Source organism: Dermacentor silvarum, chromosome 6 (genome assembly GCF_013339745.2).
Source record: "Dermacentor silvarum isolate Dsil-2018 chromosome 6, BIME_Dsil_1.4, whole genome shotgun sequence".
Taxonomy (NCBI): Eukaryota; Metazoa; Arthropoda; class Arachnida; order Ixodida; family Ixodidae; genus Dermacentor; species Dermacentor silvarum.
This window is the reverse complement of record NC_051159.1, coordinates 21984313-22005000: the sequence shown is the minus strand read 5'-3', so window position 1 is coordinate 22005000 and position 20688 is coordinate 21984313. Positions and strand designations below refer to the sequence as shown.

At 49.3% G+C, this 20688-nt stretch overlaps 1 protein-coding gene and 1 non-coding gene across 2 annotated transcripts in view; both read right to left on the bottom strand.

The window, feature by feature from the left end:
• The window catches only part of LOC119455327 (leucine-rich repeat and immunoglobulin-like domain-containing nogo receptor-interacting protein 3), a 616024-nt gene that overhangs the window by 209329 nt on the left and 386007 nt on the right, over positions 1–20688 (bottom strand). The window lies entirely within an intron of this gene.
• Positions 11259–11333, bottom strand: Trnas-gga (transfer RNA serine (anticodon GGA)). The gene has a single exon. It is a non-coding gene; the product is annotated as a tRNA-Ser (tRNA).

Genomic DNA, 20688 nt, shown 5'->3' with positions numbered 1-20688 from the left:
AACGGCGACGGCAGAAATCCGGTTGAAGTGTCCATATAATTGCTATCGCAATAAAAGGTCATCCGCCTCTACGGCAAAGGCAACTACGCTGCAATAAATCAAGAACTACACGAATTTTCTGAAATATTCGAATCAAGCTTACATTTTCAATCTCTTGAAAACAACTGGTCTCTCTTTCAAAATAAACTTAACACCCTAGCAGATAAGTTCATTTCAAATATTACCGTTCACGCTAACCGACATCAGCCATGGTTTAATAAAGCACTTAAAACGCTCGAGAAGAAGAAAAAACGTCTTTTTCGATCTGCTAAAATGAAACCTAACCCCGGCGCCTGGGAAAGATACTATGAGTCAGAGCATGTATACTTGAACGCTATCCGCGGAATTAAACACTTGTTCTGTCATAACGCCCTTCATCGCATGATAGCAAATAACCCAAAAAAATTTTGGCACGTCATTAATCCCCAGACAACTCGCACTATCACGACTCCGAACGAAATGGGTGATCCTCTATCAGACATTAACTGCGCTAACGTTTTTAACGCAACATTTTCGTCTATTTTCACCATAGAATCCGATACGCCCATTCAAAACATTTCTGCTCCTGCCATGTCAGAAATGCCTGTCATCATTTTTTCATTAAACGGTATCTGCAGTGTAATAGAAAACCTCAAGATGTCATCATCTGCTGGCCATGACAAAATTACTTCACAACTGCTAAAAAACACCAAAATCATTTCTGCTTCTTATTTGATCTTGCTGTTTTCCCAGTCATTAACCACAGGTAACCTGCCGATTGAATGCAAAGTGGGCAAGGTCATTCCGGTCTACAAATCAGGTAACAGAGACTCACCACTAAACTACCGCCAAATTTCCGTAACAAGCGTCCCCTGCAAAATCATGGAACATGTCATTTTCTCTCACTTAATGGACTTTCTCGACTCAAACGATTTCTTTCATTCATCACAGCACGGTTTCCGTAAGGGGCTGTCTTGTGAAACCCAGTTGGCCATCTTTCTTCGTGATCTACATTCAAACCTCGATACTAATACTCAGACCGACGCAATTTTCCTCGATTTCGCAAAAGCCTTTGACAAAGCAGCTCATAAACGCCTGCTTCTAAAACTTTCACAGCTGATTATCAACCCTAAAATACTAAGATGGATAAAAGAATTTCTTACTAATCGTTCACAGTTTGTGCAAATAAATAACAATGTTTCTAATCCGCTTCCCGTAGCATTAGGCGTTCCACAGGGTTCTGTGCTAGGTCCCCTCCTGTTCTTAATATTGTGAGCGCTAACTGTGCAGTTCATTATCGTCTTCATGTGTATATACCCATCCTCATAATCATCATCATTTTTTCGGGTTGGTGTTCGTGGGCTGTCTCGCGCTGTGTGTCAATATAAGAGCTGTGACTTCGTCCCGGGCGTCGTCTCACAAGTGGTGGAGCGTGCGTTGATATCCCCGTCCTCTTGCTCTACCGGTCACCCCTGGAGCTCCGCTCTGGTCGACGGTTGTGCTCGCCAACACCAGTCATGGCACAAACCACCGCATCCACTGCTGCTACCACCTCAGCTCCGCCAGCTGGGCCTATTTGGTCCGTCACCGCACCGCAACGCGACCCTCAGGTTTTTTCTGGCCTTCGCGGCGAAGACGTGGAAGACTGGCTTGACCAGTACGACCGGGTGAGCGCTTGCAACCATTGGGACGAGTCACACAAGCTCCGCTATGTTGCCTTCTACCTGGGGCAGGTCGCCCAAACTTGGTTTTTCAACCATGAGCGCGACTTCCCTGATTGGCCAGCATTTACTGCGCAGCTGCGACAGATATTTGGCACATCTGCTGGGCGCCCCGAAGTAGCGAAACAGAAACTCGCTACCCGCATCCAGGGAGCCGACGAATCCTATACGTCTTACATTGAAGACGTTCTGGCTCTCTGCCGTCGCGCTCAGAGTGACATGCCCGAAGGGGAACGTATCCGCCATATCCTGAAAGGCTTCAACTCCGTTGCCTTTAACGCTCTTGTAGTCCAGAGCCCCACTTCGGTTACTGAGATCATCTCGACATGCCAACGCCTTGCCACGATCTGCGCCTTTCGTCTTCCACGCGCCTCTTGCGACGCTTACCTTACCGACAACGACGAGTTGCGAGCGCTCATCCGCATCATTGTGCGAGAGGAGCTTCACGACCATGGCCCAGCCAACACCGCCATTACGTCTCTGCGTGCTCCTCCGCCCAATTTGCGCGAGATCATCAAAGAAGAACTGGCATCCACGCCAACTGTCACACATGCCCGGTTCCCTGCGCCTGTTTGTGCACCTTCTTACGCCGAGATTGCTTCGCGGCCTGCGGTCCCAGTTCCATCTTCTCCTGCCACCGTTGTCTGCGACCACCTGGCCTCGATGGCAGCGAAGGCCCCCATGCAACCATACGACTCTACCTGGCGCCCTTCCCGCCCAGTATGTTTCTACTGTGGCATACGTGGTCACATCTCTCGTTTCTGCCGCCGGCGCCAGCATGATGAACGACGTGGCTACTCCGCCTATGAGAGGGACTATGTGCTCAGATCGGATGCCTACGTTCCAGGACCCTATATATCCTCGTCACGTCGCTCGCCCTCACCTCCGTTGTCCCAAAACATGTCCCGGTCTTTTCGCTCACCCCGTCGTCGTTCCCCGTCTCCGTTCCGCCGTACTTCATCGCCCCTGCGTCCTGCCTCCACTTTTTTCGACAACCATCCGGAAAACTAGACGCTGCAGTTTTTGGAGGAGAAACTGCTTGTTTGCGAACTGTCCCAATTCCTCCTGCTCGCCCTGCTAATTTACTCGCTGTTTGTGTGGAAGGTGTTTCCGTCGATGCTCTTATTGACACTGGCGCCGCCATTTCTGTTATTCATCGCGCATTATGCTACCGTCTACGAAAAGTGCAAACTCCGTATGTTGGTCCGGTCTTATGTGGCGCCAATGACAGTCTGATTGGCCCTACCGGACAGTGTACTGCTCGTGTCCTCATCGACGGAATTCGCCATCATATACAGCTGTGCTTCCGTCGTGCGCTCATCCGATCATCTTAGGCTGGGATTTCTTGTCAGCTGCATCTGCTATCATTTCGTGCGGACAACCACTTATACATATTACGGACACCGAGCTCCGTGACGCTGCCGTTTCCTCACCGCCCCACCTTGTCACAGCGGCAGATTTTGTTCTTCCACCCGGCCAAGCCCGCATTCTCACCATTAGATCTATCGAAAATGTCGATGGCGACGCAGTGGTTTCCCCTTCTCAGCGCTGCATTTTTCGGGGAATCGCCATCGCTTCTTGTCTAGTGCGTTTCTCACGCGGCTGCGCCAGTCTGACCGCCTACAACACGACGTCAGAGCCACTTCTGCTGCCGGAGGGGTTCACTGTTGCCATGCTTATCGACGCAGCACCAGTATGTGTCGCCACTGCTTCACCTGTTTCGTCCTTCGCCGAGTGTACGCCCACGGACTGTTCACCCAGTGCTCTCAGGGCCACTGTGAGTTCAGATTTGAGCCCAACTCAGACTGAAGCCTTGCTGACCATCTTAATCGTCGTCAGCTGTTCGGCAGTAATCTAGCACTTGACAGGTTACAGATTTTTTAGGTCACTTGAGATGTCCTAAGGATGTTGGCAATATTATATCTCTAATTTACGGTGTCTCTACAGTATATGGCGGATATCTGTTGCCATCAGCCTAGCAGGGAGTCATGTTTAGCCCAAGAAGAGAACCCGGCCTCGGAATGATGCTGCGCAGTGAAGCAAAGCGGCTCACAATTGCGATCGACGTTTTTGTGGTGTTTTTCACAGCGGAGGTAATAAATAGGATTTGCGTGAACACAAATAAGTATGCGTGGACGTAAATCCTGAAGAAGCAGTCCTATGGGGTACAAGTTGTGGGTGCTCGCTGACCCTCAGACAGGCTACACCATACAATTTTATGTGTACACGGGCAAGCGAGAGAAAGCAAGTGCAATCAATATTAGAAAAGCGGAGAAGATGCAAGAAGTCCTATCAGGACAAGGAACTTCACCATAAAACAATGTCATCTGTAAAACTGGCAATGTTTGCTTGTGTTTCTCTACAGCCAAAAACTGTTTTGCCCAGTGCCACGCCAACCATAGGAATATATTTTTTTCCCACATCTTAGAGCTTTGAGATATGGTTGTAGATTTTGTTGCCACTACTAAACATTGTATTATGAAGCTATATTTGTTGCTTACACATTTTAAAATTTTTTCTTCGGTAAAGGCATACCTTACGCTGTTTTGGTGCCATTTCAGAGTTATGTTTGGTATTTGAGATTTTTTTTCTGACTTAAAATTTAGCATAAATTTCTAAAATACCCATGGTTCAACAGCTCATTTCTTTCTTTCTTTACTGATATCTATTGCAGTATTTTGCTTAAAAAATTTGTAGTGGAAAAAATTATCATTGCAGCACCTGATGGGACAAGGCACTTTCCACTATGCGGAAAATAAAAATTTGTAACTCATATGATTTATGAGCTAGACAATTCACACTTTCTTCTTTTATGTACAATTGATTAACAAACATTTTGTATATTTCACATTATTTTTCTTTTTTTCTCCTTTTGTGTTATGAGCACCACATTGGAAATGTTCTGTGCAATTTTCAATGAATCTTGTTTTTCATGAATATTATTACTTGTTACACCTTAATATTTGTTTTTAAAAGTAATGTCGTTAGAAAATACTTTTATTTAGCTTTTTATTGATATATAGCATGACAGTGTAACCGTGATAATGTGTACTACACAAAATAATTACGAAAACCTACAAAAAGTGGCACATTTTCCCACGGTAACGAAAGAGTTAAGGAAACACCAACCTTGCTTTGACGTGTGTTCGGATGGCTTGGGTAAAACAACCGTGGCCACTCATTACATCGAAACCCACGGATCCCGCGTCATTCGTCGCCGCCCTTACCGTGTATCGTCTGCTGAACGGAAAGTTATAGAAGACTAAGTCAACGACATGCTCGCACGGAACGTTATAAGGCCTTTAGCAAGCCCTTGGTCGTCTCCTGTTGTCCTAGTTAAAAAAAGGACGGTTCGGTACGCTTTTGCGTCGATTATAGGGCACTAAACAAAATTACCCGTAAGGACGTATATCCTATGCCCCGTATTGACGATGCTTTGGATACCTTACAAGGTGCTGAATACTTTTCGAGCCTCGACTTGCGTTCTGGATATTGGCAGATCCCGATGCATGAACCCGACAAAGAGAAGACGGCATTTGCAACACCTGATGGCCTTTTGGAATTCAACGTAATGCCTTTTGGTCTATGCAATGCGCCAGCCAGATTTGAACGAATGATTGACACCGTACTACGCGGCCTCAAATGGAAAGCCTGCCTATGTTACCTGGACGACATTGTCATCTTTTCGTCCAGCTTTTCCCAGCACCTAGAACGTTTAGACGACGTTCTCACGTGTCTAGCCAAGGCCAATCTCCAGCTCAATACTAAGAAGTGTCGATTTGCGAGCCGCAGCATTAAAGTATTAGGTCACGTGGTCAGCAAGCACGGCATTGAGCCAGATCCCGACAAGGTCGCTGTATTAGGTCACGTGGTCAGCAAGCACGGCATTGAACCAGATCCCGACAAGGTCGCTGCTGTACAGCATTTCCCAACGCCAACCACACCTAAAGACCTTCGCAGCTTTCTCGGATTAGCGTCGTACTTCCGCCGCTTTGTCCGTGGCTTCGCGACTATCGCAGCTCCTCTTCATAAACTCCTCACCACGACCACACCCTTTACCTGGACGGATGAATGTGAAGCCGCCTTTCAGACCCTCAAGTGATGGCTCACATCAGGACCAGTGCTTCGTCACTTTGATCCCACAGCCTCTACTATCCTCCACACTGACGCAAGTGGGCATGGAATAGGCGCTGTCCTGCTGCAGCGGAACCACTCATCTGAAGAGCAAGTCGTGGCCTACGCGAGTCGTACTCTTTCTCCTGCTGACCGAAACTATACTATCACCGAACAAGAATGCCTCGCCATCGTATGGTCCATACAAAAGTTTCGCTCCTATTTATATGGCCGCCAATTCACAATAGTGACTGACCGCCATGCTCTGTGTTGGTTGTCCTCCCTGAAGAATTTGTCCGGACGCCTCGGCCGTTGGGTTCTGCGTTTGCAGGAGTACGACTACACTGTCAAATATAGGTCTGGCAGGCAACATCAAGATGCTGACGCTTTGTCTCGTTGCCCGCCATCGCCAAATGCCCCTTCCTCACCTTCCCTCCGTTCGGCACCGCCCAGCCAACCGACCACAACCATGGCCCCGGTACGGTTCGTGACCTCGGTCGACATTCTGTCCTCAGAAGACCTCGCCTCCCTCCAACGTGCAGATACGTACTGCCGCACAATTATCGACCGGCTTACTGGCTTATCCCGTCCTCCCAACAGCCGCTTAAGACGACAACTGGCACGGTTTAAACTTCATGATGGCTCATAATTGCGGCAAGTTTACCACCCTACCGGTCACCGATGGGTCCCAGTCGTCCCTCGCTCACTTCGACTGCAAGTTTTGCAAGCTTTTCACGATGACGCAACGGCTGGCCACTTAGGATTTCATAAAACCTACGACCGCATTAAGACTCGCTGTTTCTGGCCTGGCCTGTCTACTAGTGTTGCCAAGTACGTCAGTTCGTGTGTGTCCTGCCAACATAGAAAACGTTCGACCTCTCTTCCCGCCGGCCCTTTACAACCATTGCCGTGCCCGTCCGTTCCCTTTGAATTCGTGGGCATCGACTTATACGGACCCCTTCCGCTTACACCCGCGGGTCACCGCTGGATTGTCACCGCCGTGGACCATCTCACCCGCTACGCTGAGACGGCAGCTCTCCCTTCTGGTGTGGCCTCTGAGGTCGCCGAGTTTGTCCTGCAAGCCATTATCTTGCGCCACGGTGCACCTCGTGTTCTTCTAAGTGACCGTGACAAGACATTTCTTTCCCATGTTCTTGCTGAAGTCCTGCAAGCCTCAAACATCATTCATAAGACCACCTCTGCATACCATCCCCAGACCAATGGTCTTACCGAGCGTTTCCATCGAACTCTGTCTGACATGATCTCCATGTATGTGAAACCTGACCACACAAACTGGGACACTATACTTCCTTTCGTCACGTTTGCATATAATACTGCCGTTCAACGCACAACAAACTACAGCCCCTTTTTCCTCGTGTACGGCCGTGCACCGTCTTTTGTTTTGGACACCACCTTTCTTTCTACGCCTTCTGTTCCATCCACATCTCTACCAGAGGAGTTCGCCGCTCGCGTGGCCCACTGCCGCGAAATTGCGCGCGCTCACACCGCGACCATTCAGGACAAGAGGAAAGTCCGTTGTGATGCGACCCGTCGTGTCATTTCGTTCCGACCAGGCGACGAAGTGCTCCTGTGGACACCTGTTTGAGTGCCAGGGCTCTGTGAAAAATTTCTTCACAGGTATCGCGGCCCATATACCGTGCTTGAAAGAACATCTGCCGTGAACTATCGCGTAGCTCCTGTTACCTCGGTTACTGACCGCCGTTGCCGCAGCACTGAAATTGTTCACGTCTCTCGCCTGAAGCTGTATCTTCGGCGTTCCGACCGTTTCTGACTCGCTGCTTTGCCGGCCGCTTTCTTGAGGGGGGGAAGTTAGTGTGAGCGCTAACTGTGCAGTTCATCATCGTCTTCATGGGTATGTACCCATCCTCATAATCATCATCATTTTGTCGGGTTGGTGTTCGTGGGCTGTCTTGCGCTGTGTGTCAATATAAGAGCTCTGCCTTCGTCCCGGGCGTCGTCTCACATTATATAGTGTGTCTTGTCATATATATAGTGTCGTTATATAGTGTCATTAGTGTGTCTTGTCATATCCGCGTATTTGCTGACGATCGTGTAGTCTACAGTACCATAACTAACATCAGTGACCAAATATTGCTTCAGAACGACCTAAACAATATTCAAAATTGGTGTGATGACTGGGTAATGCTGCTAAATCCTTCTAAATGCAAAGTTATGTCAATAACCCGCCGTCGAAATCCCCTCAGATTCTCTTATGTAATATGTAACAAGACTATTGAACCAGTTAAATCCTTCAAATATCTAGGCATCACTATTTCTGACGACCTTGACTAGTGTTCGCATGTGAATAACGTTTTATCATCTGCTAACAAAAAGCTAGGTTTTTTTAAACGCCACTTACAAAACGCTCCTGCCCACGTAAAACTACTAGCATACAAATCGTTCATCAGGCCTAAACTTGAATACGCTTCTTCCATCTGGTGCCCGCATAAAATTCACCTCACTAACGCACTTGAAGCCGTACAGAATCGCGCTACTAGGTTCATTCACTCTGCATATTCTTACGACATCAGCATATCATCCTTAAAAGCAGAATCCGGTTTACCAACACTTTCGTATAGCCGTCACATCGCCAGCTTATCTTTATTTCACCGATTTTTTGGCCATTCATTAAGTGTCGCTCGCCCCAAAGTGCGCGCTGTCACTTTTTCGTCTTTTTTCCCTCGCGCAATTGTAGACTTGAACGGCCTTCCCTACCACATCGCTGCCATCACCAGTTCATCTGCATTCACGGAAGAAGTGTCAACGATTATCTCACCTTAACTAATATTGTTTTAACTATTGTTGTAATCCCACCCCTTATGTAATACCCCCGTGTGGGGTCTTTAAGGAAGAAAAAATAAATAAAGAAAAGACACTAGTCGATTCGTTATTCTTAAGTTTAGAATATCCACACACTCCTAACAATTTCAGTTAGCACTTGCAAAAAAAAGAAGACAAAAGAAAACGTTACTAGTTTGTTTCCATGACTCATTTTTCGCCATTTTACGGTAGTAGAAATGATGGCCACATTTTGGCTACAAGCTGCCGAGGGCCGACTGCATGGTTGGCTACTTTTTGACTATGATATCTGTCTGTGATGGCTATGTGTGATGGCTATGTCACTCTGCGCCATCTGACAACACTGGGTACACACCCAGTCGCACATTGTTGCCAGTGGCCGAGTTGCATATTAAACAGCGGCACACACCCAGTGGTGCCACATACTTAGTGACCGAAGTTCTTGCGACGGTGTGTTTCGAACTGTCTTCTTTCAGCACTGCTCAATTACCAAAGATGGCGGGAAAATGGCTAAAGCAAGAAAGAAAGAAACAAAGAAAGAAAGGAATGAATGAATGAATGAATGAATGAAGGAAGGAAGGAAGGAACACGGACGGACGGACAGACAGACACGCGCACGGATGGACGGACGGACATGCCCTCGGAAAGTTCGTCAAGTAGCCTAAGAATGCTGATCGCATTAAAAGCAGGTTTGTTGACGAATGAGGGCACGCTTGCGCTACTTGTTTGCAGTGTCTCAAGACACGCAGCCATTCTCTGTCCTCCCGAGGTTACCAGCCCTGACATTAGTGTTTGAATGCGATTAGCGATCATTGCACACTTGACGCACGTCACGGTGGCTATCTAAGCATTTTTCCGCCTAGCCCGCGCCATTCCATGGTCGAATGAGTAGCGCGGCTGTGCTGCAACCAACCACTGGGCACCTCACTGACGTTTGCTTCGAGCACTGCCATTGAATGAACATCGTTGATGCCTTCTGGGATCACTCGGCATGTGCCAGCAGGTTAAATGACCAAGCTTACGCTCGGAGGAGTGAAGCCGTACGTGCGCACTGCCTTGCTCGGAGGTCACGTAAAAGAGGCGAGGCCTCGTTATTGGCATTGGTGACCGCGAACTTCATTGGGTTGTATACTGAAACTCTGTACTGAAATGTACAGTACTCAGAGCAGGCATGAAACCTTCATTGGAAGTAGTGATGAACAGGATACAGAGGCTCCTTCTATAGCTAACGATCGAGTTAGAAGGGCCTTGCAAGACACGACTCGGGGAAAGGAAGCAGGAGAAGATGGAATAATAGACTATTGAGCCAAAGATGGAGGATATATTGTGTTCGAGAAGCCTGCGGCCCTTTATGCGTAATGTCTCATGACTTCAAGTGTACCGGAGAGCTGGGAGAACGTCAATATTATACTTATCCATCAGAAGCGACAAGTTAAAGAAATGAAGAATTATAGGCCCATTAGTTTGCTTTCAGTATTCACCAAGATAAAATCCAATAGAATCATGGCGATCAATAGACTCAATCATCCAAGAGAAGAGGCTGGCTTCGAGAAGGAATATTCTACAATGTATCGCATTCATGTCATCAATCGGATAATTGAGAAATCTGCAGAGTGCAGTCAACCTCTCTATGTGACTTTCCTAGATGCTGGAAATACATTTGATTCAGAAGAAATACCAGCCGTCACGGAGGCATTACGTAATGAAGGAAAACTGGAGGTATACGTGAATATCTTGGCAGAAATTTCAGTTACCTTGGTTCTCCACATCAAAAGTAGAAAATTACCTATCAAGAAGAAGGGGTCACACAAGAAGACACAATTTCTGCAATGCTATTCACTGCATGCATAGAAGAAGTATTAAAGCTATTAGACTTAGTGAGGAACAACGGCAAATCTCTCAATGACCTTCGGTTTGCAGATAGCATTGTCCTGTTCAGCAACACTCGGGTGTATTCTAACAAATGGTCCAAGACTTTAAGCGTTATCATTACTTTGTATTCATCCCTGGTATTCCCGTAGTATGTGTTCTAAGGTAGCGCGTGCATCACAATCTTTCCATTTATCAGTCATGTATATTGCTGGATACATAACATGCAGTACTGCCGGACTCTTATATGATTTGTTAGTAACTGTCGCCATTGGACAGACTGCGACCTATTGAGTTGTGGGGGAGGTGGTGTGTAAACGCACCTCTGCAGTTTATAATGTTTAAGGGAAAATGAGACATCCACCCAAATGTAGCAGTTGCTACAAAGGAAACCCGTACGGGTTCCTCGAAAGAAAAGCCTCGCAGTTGAAGAAAAATTCCTCCTGGTCCGGGACTCGAACCCGGGACCACCGCCTTCCCGGGGCAGCCGCTCTACCATCTGAGTTAACCAGGCGGCTAGCAGATGGCAGGGCAAAGTCGGATTTATCAACAACTCGAAGCAAAGGCAAGTGTTTCACGTAATAGTTCAGCGGAAACACGCTAGGTGGAGAGAAGTAATTAAAGGGAAAATGAGACATCCACCCAAATGTAGCAGTTGCTACAAAGGAAACCCGTACGGGTTCCTGGAAAGAAAAGCCTCGCAGTTGAAGAAAAATTCGTCCTGGTCCGGGACTCGAACCCGGGACCACTGCCTTTCCGGGGCAGCCGCTCTACCATCTGAGCTAACCAGGCGGCTAGCAGATGGCAGGGCGAAGTCGAATTTGTCAACAACTCGAAGCAAAGGCAAGTGTTTGACGTATAATGAAGAGAATGACATCCCGGGCTGAGCGATCATCATCACGAGGAAAAGGCACGAGATCGGCGCTCGAACACCACCATCTTGTTCTCCCTGCGTACTGTTCCGAGCTACCGCCTGTTTGTTGGACTCGCCCAATAAACCTCTTTACATTTGGTGGATTGTGCGGGGTACGGACATCGCCGGCACCCTGGATACGGTGGCTAGATGGGTAGGTGTGCCGACCGGCGCCTCTGGAGCGTAGTTCACCACTTCTCCGCGTCATGACGCAAAATTGGCGCTGCGGTCAGTAGAACGGTTCCGCAGCACGCGTCGTCGCAGGGGGCTGGCGGACTGGCGGCGAGCAAAAAAAATAAAGCCCGTATTGGAATAGTTGTATGTCGTCTGTTCGTGTCAGTTTCAAAGATGAAGAGCTCCGCATCTCTCGTACTGTTTGTAAGTTCCTAAGCGATGTGGAATGTTCCAGGTGAGAAAAATGACCGGCGAGATTGGCGGCGACGTTGCTCCACCAAAGAAGACCACCAAGGAGACCTACTGCTTCGCTCCAAACTGCAAGTCGGGCTCTAAATTTGTGTGAAAGACAGCGGAATCGTTCCGCTGTCTGACAGCGGAAATGTTCGCCCCGAGCTGCTCAGTAGCTTGCTCAGTATCGGTACGATGGCTAGATTGTATCGGCGACGTTAATGAGCAAGCTGTACACCGAAAAGCGTACGTCCATGAGCTCCTCGACGTTGGAAATTTGTAAGCCGCACATGAGGTGCTCAGCGCCTGCGACATCGAGCACCGCTGCGCTGCTACAGGGAAAAGAAAAGTGATTCTAGGCTGATATTCTATATAGCAGGCTATGTAGCAAGGAAGTTCCTGCAAAGAACCAAGTGCTCCGATTGCTCAGGGACATTACTGAATTCAACAGAATGAGTAGGTCAGGGCTGTTGCTCCCTTCTGAAGCACTAAAAAACTGGTAAAATCGCTCGAAGACGCCTTCAAGCTGTGCTTCAGTTTAAATGAGTTACGAAGGAACAGTGTATCGCCGACTTTCCATCCTTTCTGCAGCTGAATCCCCCGAATTTGATCGGCTGTAAGCGGCACAAGAACAAGCTCACAAACGATGTTGTGAAGTTCTATTCAATTACACGCCTTTACTTTCTTGTCAAGGGCAATAACATGGCGCGCCAAAGCAACAGGGAGAAGAAGAATCACCTGAAGTGGAGGCGTGTGCTGTGAATAATGTTATGATGTGGTGGACCAACGTTGCGGCCTTGTTGGCGCTAGGCTATTTATGTTGGTGCGTCAAGTTATGAGAGCGTTTCTTGTATTTTAAATATATTCATGAATCTAGCCCAAGACGTATTGCTTTATTTTATTGCAATCAAACAGTGAACCATATGCACTTACCAACACAATTCGTCCACTAACAATTTAAATACCGCAACTGAGGCAGCAATAAACACCAATAGCTGGATTTCTCGAAATTGAAACTTTAGAACTCACTAAATATCACGTAAACACGTTTCCATATACCGTATAAAACCACTGCAGTCTTGTTTTATGCATGAAAAAAATGCATCTACGTCTTTAATGCAATGGGCTGGATAGCCGCATTTGTACCAATAAATATATGTGACCCATCGCCAAGCTAGAAGATTTACTTCAGCGTATCGTGTCTTCTGAGTAGACGACAGTAACAAATTCCCCATTCTGGCTTTGCTTACTCTGCTCGAAACGCCATTGCATAACGCGTACTTCAAAGCTAGAGCAGAGGCAGTGATACTATCAAACACGCTGCTCGTCTACACAGCGCAGCCGACGTTGCGCGCAGCTCAGCCGTTCTACTGTCCGCAGCGCCACTTCTGCGTCATGATGCGGAGAAGTGGTGAACTACGCTCGGTCGGCACACCTACCCATCTAGCCACCGTACCCTGGAAATCCGATCCCGCACGTTGCACTTGACCATGCCAACTGACGCTACCCAACCACCGCCACCTCTCCCGGCCGCCGTTTGCCCCGGCCCGGTTCGCCAGTGAGACCTCCCAGTATTTTCGGGTACGGAAGACCAGGACGTCGAGGACTGGCTGTCGTCCTACGAAAAAGTTAGTGGACCGAACAAGTGGGATGACGCTGCTAAGTTGAGTACCACGAACTTTTACCTGGCTGGCGTGGCGAAGCTGTGGTATACGAACCACGAATCTGAATTTGAGAACTGGTCCGCTTTCAGGGAGGCAATATCTGCCATTTTCGGTCGCCCTGCCGTGCGGAAGTTACGCGCCGAGCAACGGCTACGCACACGGGCACAGGAACCTAATGAAAGTTTTACGGCCTATATTGAGGACATAATCTGCAGGCGCGTCGATGCCTCAATGAGCGAAAGTGCCAAAATACAGCATATTATGAAGGGTGTCGACGACGATGTCTTTCAAATGCTTCTTGCGAAGTCTCCTGGCACTGTGTCTGAAGTGGTAACCCTGTGCCAGAGCTATGACGAATTGAGAAGGCAGCGAGCTCTCACTCGACGTTCATCTCAGACGTAGAACCAACCACTCGCTGCAATGGACGTCGTGACTGACCAGTCATACCTTCTCGCACAAATGAAAGACTTTGTGCGTGATGACGTGGCCCGTCAGTTGTCTCTCCTGCCGTTTGCTCAGTGTCAGGAGCTCCCACAGCAGCAACCAATCCCGTTGGCTCCCGTGCACGTCATTCTGGGGTGCTATGCAGGATGCCCCGAGTTTGGCGAAACTCGGGATCTTCACGAGCTCTGGCGACGCCCCAAGATCAAAGAACAAATGGTAACCAGACGAAGTATGTCCATCGGCACGCCTCCAGTTTCATTGGTTAATCTAGATTCACTCTGGGTGGCTATTATCCCTTGGGCGTTACCATATGGGCGGTCGACAAACTGGGGCTCACGTGATCATACGGTCGGTGCATGGTCGTGCCTTCTTTCACTTGTTTGTCGTTCCACCGAGTGCAATACAGGCACAAGCAAGTTATAAAATAAATTCATTTAGTACAATAATATTAGCCACATTAACGTGGGTTGTAAGCATTTTAATGTTTCCACGATGTACACGGAATGTGTATTAGACTAATTTGTATTTAAATACGTTTCGCGTTATGCCACGAGGGGATGCTCGCCCCCCTCTTTTTTTTCTGGATTCGATTGGCACGGCTCGATACGTGCTTGCTCTAGCATTTCCGAGCACCGATCGGTGTGCGCTTGCTTTTCTCACTGGGTTTCCAACAGATCGCTCGTTGCTCCTTTGCTCTAGATTGGATTGGTGCGGCTCGCTACGTGCTTGCGCTCCCATTTCCGAGCAGAGATTGGTGTGCGCCTGGTTTTCACACTGGGCTTTTAACAGATCGCTCGTTGCTCGCGCTAAAGAAAAGCTGCGAGTAGCGCGCGCATCCAGCTACAAGACGAAGTGAGCGTCGGCTAGCGCATAAGTGGTTTGCCGCGCGCTTACTGTGTAAGCACACAGGAATGCCGGAAAGCACACATACAAGGGTCAGAAAACTACGCTTTATTTTCTTTTACTTTGCGATACACCTCCATACTGGCAAGCGTCGAGCGATGGCTTCTAACAACCGCAGGAAAGAGTCTTTGTAGTGGCTAGCCCGAGCGATCCGTGGCTTCTAACAAACGCAAGAAAGGGTCTTTGCAGCGCACGTGGATGTTGACTGCCACCACATGCATCCCAGGTGGGACTCCAGCATCTCTGCAGTTACCCTGTATCCATCGCTGACGAGGGAGCGCTTCACTTTTTGACAATAACTTTTTTTTTGCGTGTGAACGCCCGTGATGGGGTCCACAAAGTTCACGCTTTGGTTGACTGTCTACCAATGTGGATTGAGGCATAGCCCCGTTAGCATCCACTAAATTTGGGATACATTTGTATGCGGCCAATTCGTCACTATGAATAATGGTCCCCGGTTGAACATTGGCTGCAATAATGGCGCCTAGCGTCGCCGCCTTTCGTCGGTCGACTTTGAAAGTCGCAGCACCCCTCTGGTCGCTCAGAACATGCCGAAGACCCATGGGCCCCCAACTTTAACACCGCCGTAATTTTGGCGGCTGGCGGAAAGTTGTCGCCCGTCATTAGGTGGCCTCGATTGTATACTTTTGCTCGCCGCGAAGAAGGCACTCATCAATTTGCGCTATCTACCCGGGGTACCAAGTGGAGGTTGCGCCAGCAGCTCGTCCCTCGCGACCTTACGGGGGTAGTTCGTCCTGTCGGCGATGGTGTGCTCCTATAGAGGAAACAAGTCGCCGGTCATCTCCTTCAACAGCCATATGTCTACGCTTTTGCTCACGCAGTACGTGAGCCAAATCATTTGCCGCCTGGAGAGGTGGTCGTTCGGACGGCCGAGGCGGTTCGTGTTGGCGAAGTAACGTCCTTCGCCTCTCTGAACCTGCAGTACAGCTTTACCGTGTAACTGCGAAAACTGATTTCGGCACCTGTTGCATCGGAAGGCAGCCCGGCTTCCATTCTGAGTCTTCCGATATAATGTGACCACTTCGCCTACGTAGGTTGGTTGGCCCGGGTTGAACCCCAGGTGCTCGAAGGTGCCCCAGTACTCCGATGACGACGCCGGACCTGGCCTGGGGCTAGGGCGCGGTGGACGAGCAGCGCTTGAAACAGGAGAGAGCCGAAGCGATCGCACGAACTTTTCCTCCGCAGCCTAGTCACATCAGTCTGTGCTCGGAAAGCGTAATATGCCCGCCACGCAGTCTCCGCAGACAAGGGCCTTCGCCTAACTCGTCACACAGCCAGCGCACTGACGTTTTGGAAAGGCAAAAACGACGCTGAAGCTCTACGTCGGTCATGTAGCTGAACGGGTCCAGATGGTCATATTGACGCTTGCCGCCGCTGGATGCGATGACACAGGCTGCTGCTGCCGCCGCCATGCTCCCGAGTTTAACTCGAGGGGGTTTCGCGATGTACGAGTTTGGCACGAGTTCGCCTGTTAATCAAAACCATAGGTCACGCCCCGAGCGAGGCATGTAACTCTTGTGCGCGCCCACCACGGTTGGGCCACGCCCAACTTATTTTTCGACAACAGCGACGTGGTGCGGAACTGAGAGGCATTAACAATCTTGACCGGCGAAATAAAACACGCACAACGCACTGTCATCGGTGATGTACTCAGCACCACTATAAAAAAAAAAGCGTCGAGTTTCGCTGCCTTATGCATATGTCTTCTTGGGCTGTGATGACCCCACAACACGGTTCATTGCCTGCGTTGTGGCTACGTAGCGCACAGCAAAAAATTATCCGCACGTCACTGTAGCTGCTTGCAAGGCGTCGATGCGCCGTGGTGGACGACGATCTTAAACAGTGCGTAGTGTTTTCCAACGACAACGTATCGCAGCTGTCATTTGAGATGGCTGCTCTGTCAATGATATAGTGCAGCAAACACGGTCAGCGGTCAGCACAAACACACCCAGTGCAATGGCATTTTGTCATCACAAGCACGGCACACTAAATAATTGCAACACCTTCCTGCGTTCGAAGTCTAATTTCCTAACTGCACACAAGAGCCCTCACCCACCAAAATGCGATTGCTGCGCTGTCGTTACGATATCCATCTGCGATCGCTGTTAACCCAGCAGCAGAGGCAATCGGCAAGCACATTGGAGTGAACAACACACTCAAATTCTGCGCACATGCGCACGGAGGCACCTTCAATGGGCAAGCGGTGACAAGCGACGAACTGTGTCGCTGGGCAGCACGCTCGTGTTCGCAATGCATCGCGGAGACTTCGCGCACGCAGGTAAACTGGTGCATTTTCATTGTGCTGCGTCACTACGGACCCAGAATACCGCACAGCCATTTTGCAGCGACAGCCGTTGCTCCCGTCTCTATGGCTAAAGTGTCGTTTCAGTTGGTAAAGCGGCGGCCTTAATAGCCGCCGCAGTGAAGCACCTGCGGTGAACAGCCATGCCGCAGCGCTGCGTTGCCATTCCCCTAATAGACAGGGAATGGGCAGATCGTTGTCATGACTGACGTTATCGAACATAGCACTGCAGCGCCCCTGGCGACTGCTCACCGCATGAACTCCCTCGTGCGTGTCACCCTCTAGAATGTATCCGCTTGTAAGCTTTCGCCTCACTGTCGCCACTCGCGGCAAAAAAGTACAAAATTTAATAATTCATTATATGTCCGTTTGTCATCACAAATTTACAGCATTCAAAACAAAAAACCGATACTTTAAGAAGTAAAAGGTTGGTTATTTTATTTGTTGTATTTCAAAGTATTCGATTGAGGGAAAGTGTAGGTGCAAGAATGCACCGCATGTGCCCTGTTCGCATTCGACGGAGGATAGAAAGATAATGCCCGAAAAAGGAGGCACGCCCTTGACGCACCCGAGAAAGGCGTGGCAAGCGGATCACGGCAAGTGTGCAGATAGACAGCGGGACAGTGACGGTATTGCTAAATTGCGATAATACGTTGATAACAATACGCGGCGCTGGCGCGTTTTGTTGCGCAGTCCTCTGCGCTTGAAGCCCGGCAGCACTGTGCCGCGCAGGGTGCGCTCATGTTGTCATACGCGGCTTTATCTCGACATTTCTTTTTGCCTGCTGTTATTGCACATTCCTTGCTATCTTCGTTCACTGACTGCCATCGAGCAAACTCGGGTAAAACTCGGGTGAACGAGAAACTCGGCGCATCCTGCATAGCACCCCAGGAATAGATTTCCGAGGCCACGCCCATTCAGCAGCACCCTGTCGCCGCGCCTCTTAGTTACGCTGAGGTAGTAAAGCGGCAGCAGCTACAACAGCGCTCGCCGTTCCATGGTGTGTCGTATGCTGCAGCCCCGACTCAGCCGTCCGTGACATGGGCTGCTCCCATCACTGCAAATCCCTGGCGAACGCACGACAACCGGCCGATCTGTTTTGCTTGCGGCGACCCCAGGTCATATCGCCCGACACTGCCGTCGTCGCGCCCCAGGATACTCAGACCACAGAACTACATGGATCGTCCCCGCTCTCGTTATGAAAGTCCGGATCACCAAACAAGCACGTCTTCACGTGACTATCCGCAACCCACGTCTCGTCGCTCAGCTTCAACCCGTCGCCGCTCCTTGTCGCCCATGCGTCGTCGACCAGCCCCTGAAAATGACTAGCCTCCGCAGTTCAAGAGGAAAGAACTGCGCTGTCGAAATGCTCAAGTCCTCGAACTTTGCCGTCGAATATTGTCCAAGTTTTTGTTGAAGGCACCCATGCGTACGCTCTTGTCGATACCGGTCCTGCCGTTTCTGTTATATATGCCGAACTTTGCCGCAAGCTTCGAAAAGGGACTACGCCTCTTGAGATGATGCCCTTACGTACAGCGAATGGAGACCCTGTTCGGCCTATAGCCGCCTGCACTGCTCGACTTATCATCGCTAAAGAACGCTATACTGTTGAGTTTATAGTCCTTTCATCCTGCTCGCACGACATCATACTTGGCTGGGACTTTCGATCGTGTAATCACGCGGTTATTGATTGTGCCAGATCTGAACTTGAACTCTTCCCGTTGTGTGACCAGCCCTACAACCACACTCATCAAGCCGCCCACAAGCTAGTCATAACAGAGGACACAGAAATTCCGCCGACATCAGCTGTTTTGCTCCCAGTGTTCTGCAACAGCATACATGACGAACCTGCATTCTTTGAACCATCACGCCTCCTTCTGCCACTTCTTCTGCCTTATTCGACCCTGTGTATTTCGAATGGAACAAGCGCTCTGCCTGACAAATCCTCTTCCGTATCCCATCCAACTGCTTAAAGGTGAATCCCTTGGATGCGTGCAACCCATTGATATCGGCCAAATTTTTTCCGTACAGCAAGATTCCGCTCGACGCGACCTCGACGCCGTCAGTGCTCTTAACCCTTCTGATGTTCCAGCTGCCGACCTATTCAATTCGTCGATCGCAGACGGACTGTCGCCATTTGAACGCTCTGCTCTTCTCCAGCTGCTCTACCAGTTTCGCGAGTCTTTCGATGTTGCCCAACGTGCCCTTGGCCGAACTTCTACCATTGTTCACTACATCGACACCGGCTCCAACTCGCCAGTGCGACAACGTCCGTACTGTGTCTCTACCGCGGAACGTCAAGTTATTACCGACCAGGTTGACGATATGCTTAAACGCGACGTTATTCGCCCTTCACAAAGTCCGTGGGCATCCCCTGTGGTTCTTGTAAAAAAAAAAGAAAAAAAGAAAAAAAAAAGATGGCTCGATTCGCTTCTGCGTGGATTACCGGCGCCTAAACAAGGCCCCCGGAAAGACGTGTACCCTTTACCCAGAATTGACGATGCCCTTGATTGCTTACAAGGTGCCGAGTTTTTTTCATCGTTAGATTTGCGTTCCGGGTATTGGCAGGTGCCTTTAGCAGAGGCCGACCGTTCAAAGACAGCCTTCGTCACGCCTGACGGTCTATATGAATTTAATGTCATGCCCTTCGGCCATTGCAATGCGCCTGCCACCTTCGAGCGCATGATGGACTCTGTTCTACGGGGTTTGAAGTGGCACATATGTCTCTGCTACGTCGACAACATTGTTGCCTTTGCGGCAGATTTTGCAGCCCATATCGAACGCCTCAACCATGTCCTGACATGTCTGAAGAACGCTCAGCTCCAACTCAATCTCAAGAAGTGCAGTTTTGCTGCGCGAAAACTTACAATTCTCGGTTACGTCGTAACAAAGGACGGTGTACTTCCGGACCCGGCCAAACTACGTGCCGTCACCGACTTTCCCAAACCGAAGACTCTAAAGCAGTTAAGAAGCTTCGTAGGGTTTCCTACTTTCACCGGTTTGTGCGCTACTTCGCCTCTATAATTGCGCCTTTGACCCAACTTTTAAGCAGCGCCACCAGTCTCTCGTAGTCTTCTGAGTGTGAACAAGCCTTCTCCACCGTCCACCATCTCCTGACGTCACCACCTATACTGCGCCACTACGATCCTAAGGCCGCAACTGAAGTTCACACAAACGCCAGCGGTGTCGGCCTGGGTGCTGTTCTCGCACAACGAAAGCCTGGGTTCGCAAAGTATGTCGTCGCATACGCCAGCAGAACGCTCACCAAGGCTGAGTCAAACTATAGCTTCACCGAGAAAGAATGCTTGGCAATAGTCTGGGCGCTTGTCAAGTTCCGCCCATACCTATATGGCCGCACGTTTGATGTACTTACGGATCATCATGCATTATGTTGGTTGTCTTCGCTGAAGGATCCGTCAGGTCGCCTTGCCCACTGGGCTCTTCGACTTCAAGAGTTTGATATCCGCGTTATATATCGTTCCGGACGCAAGCATC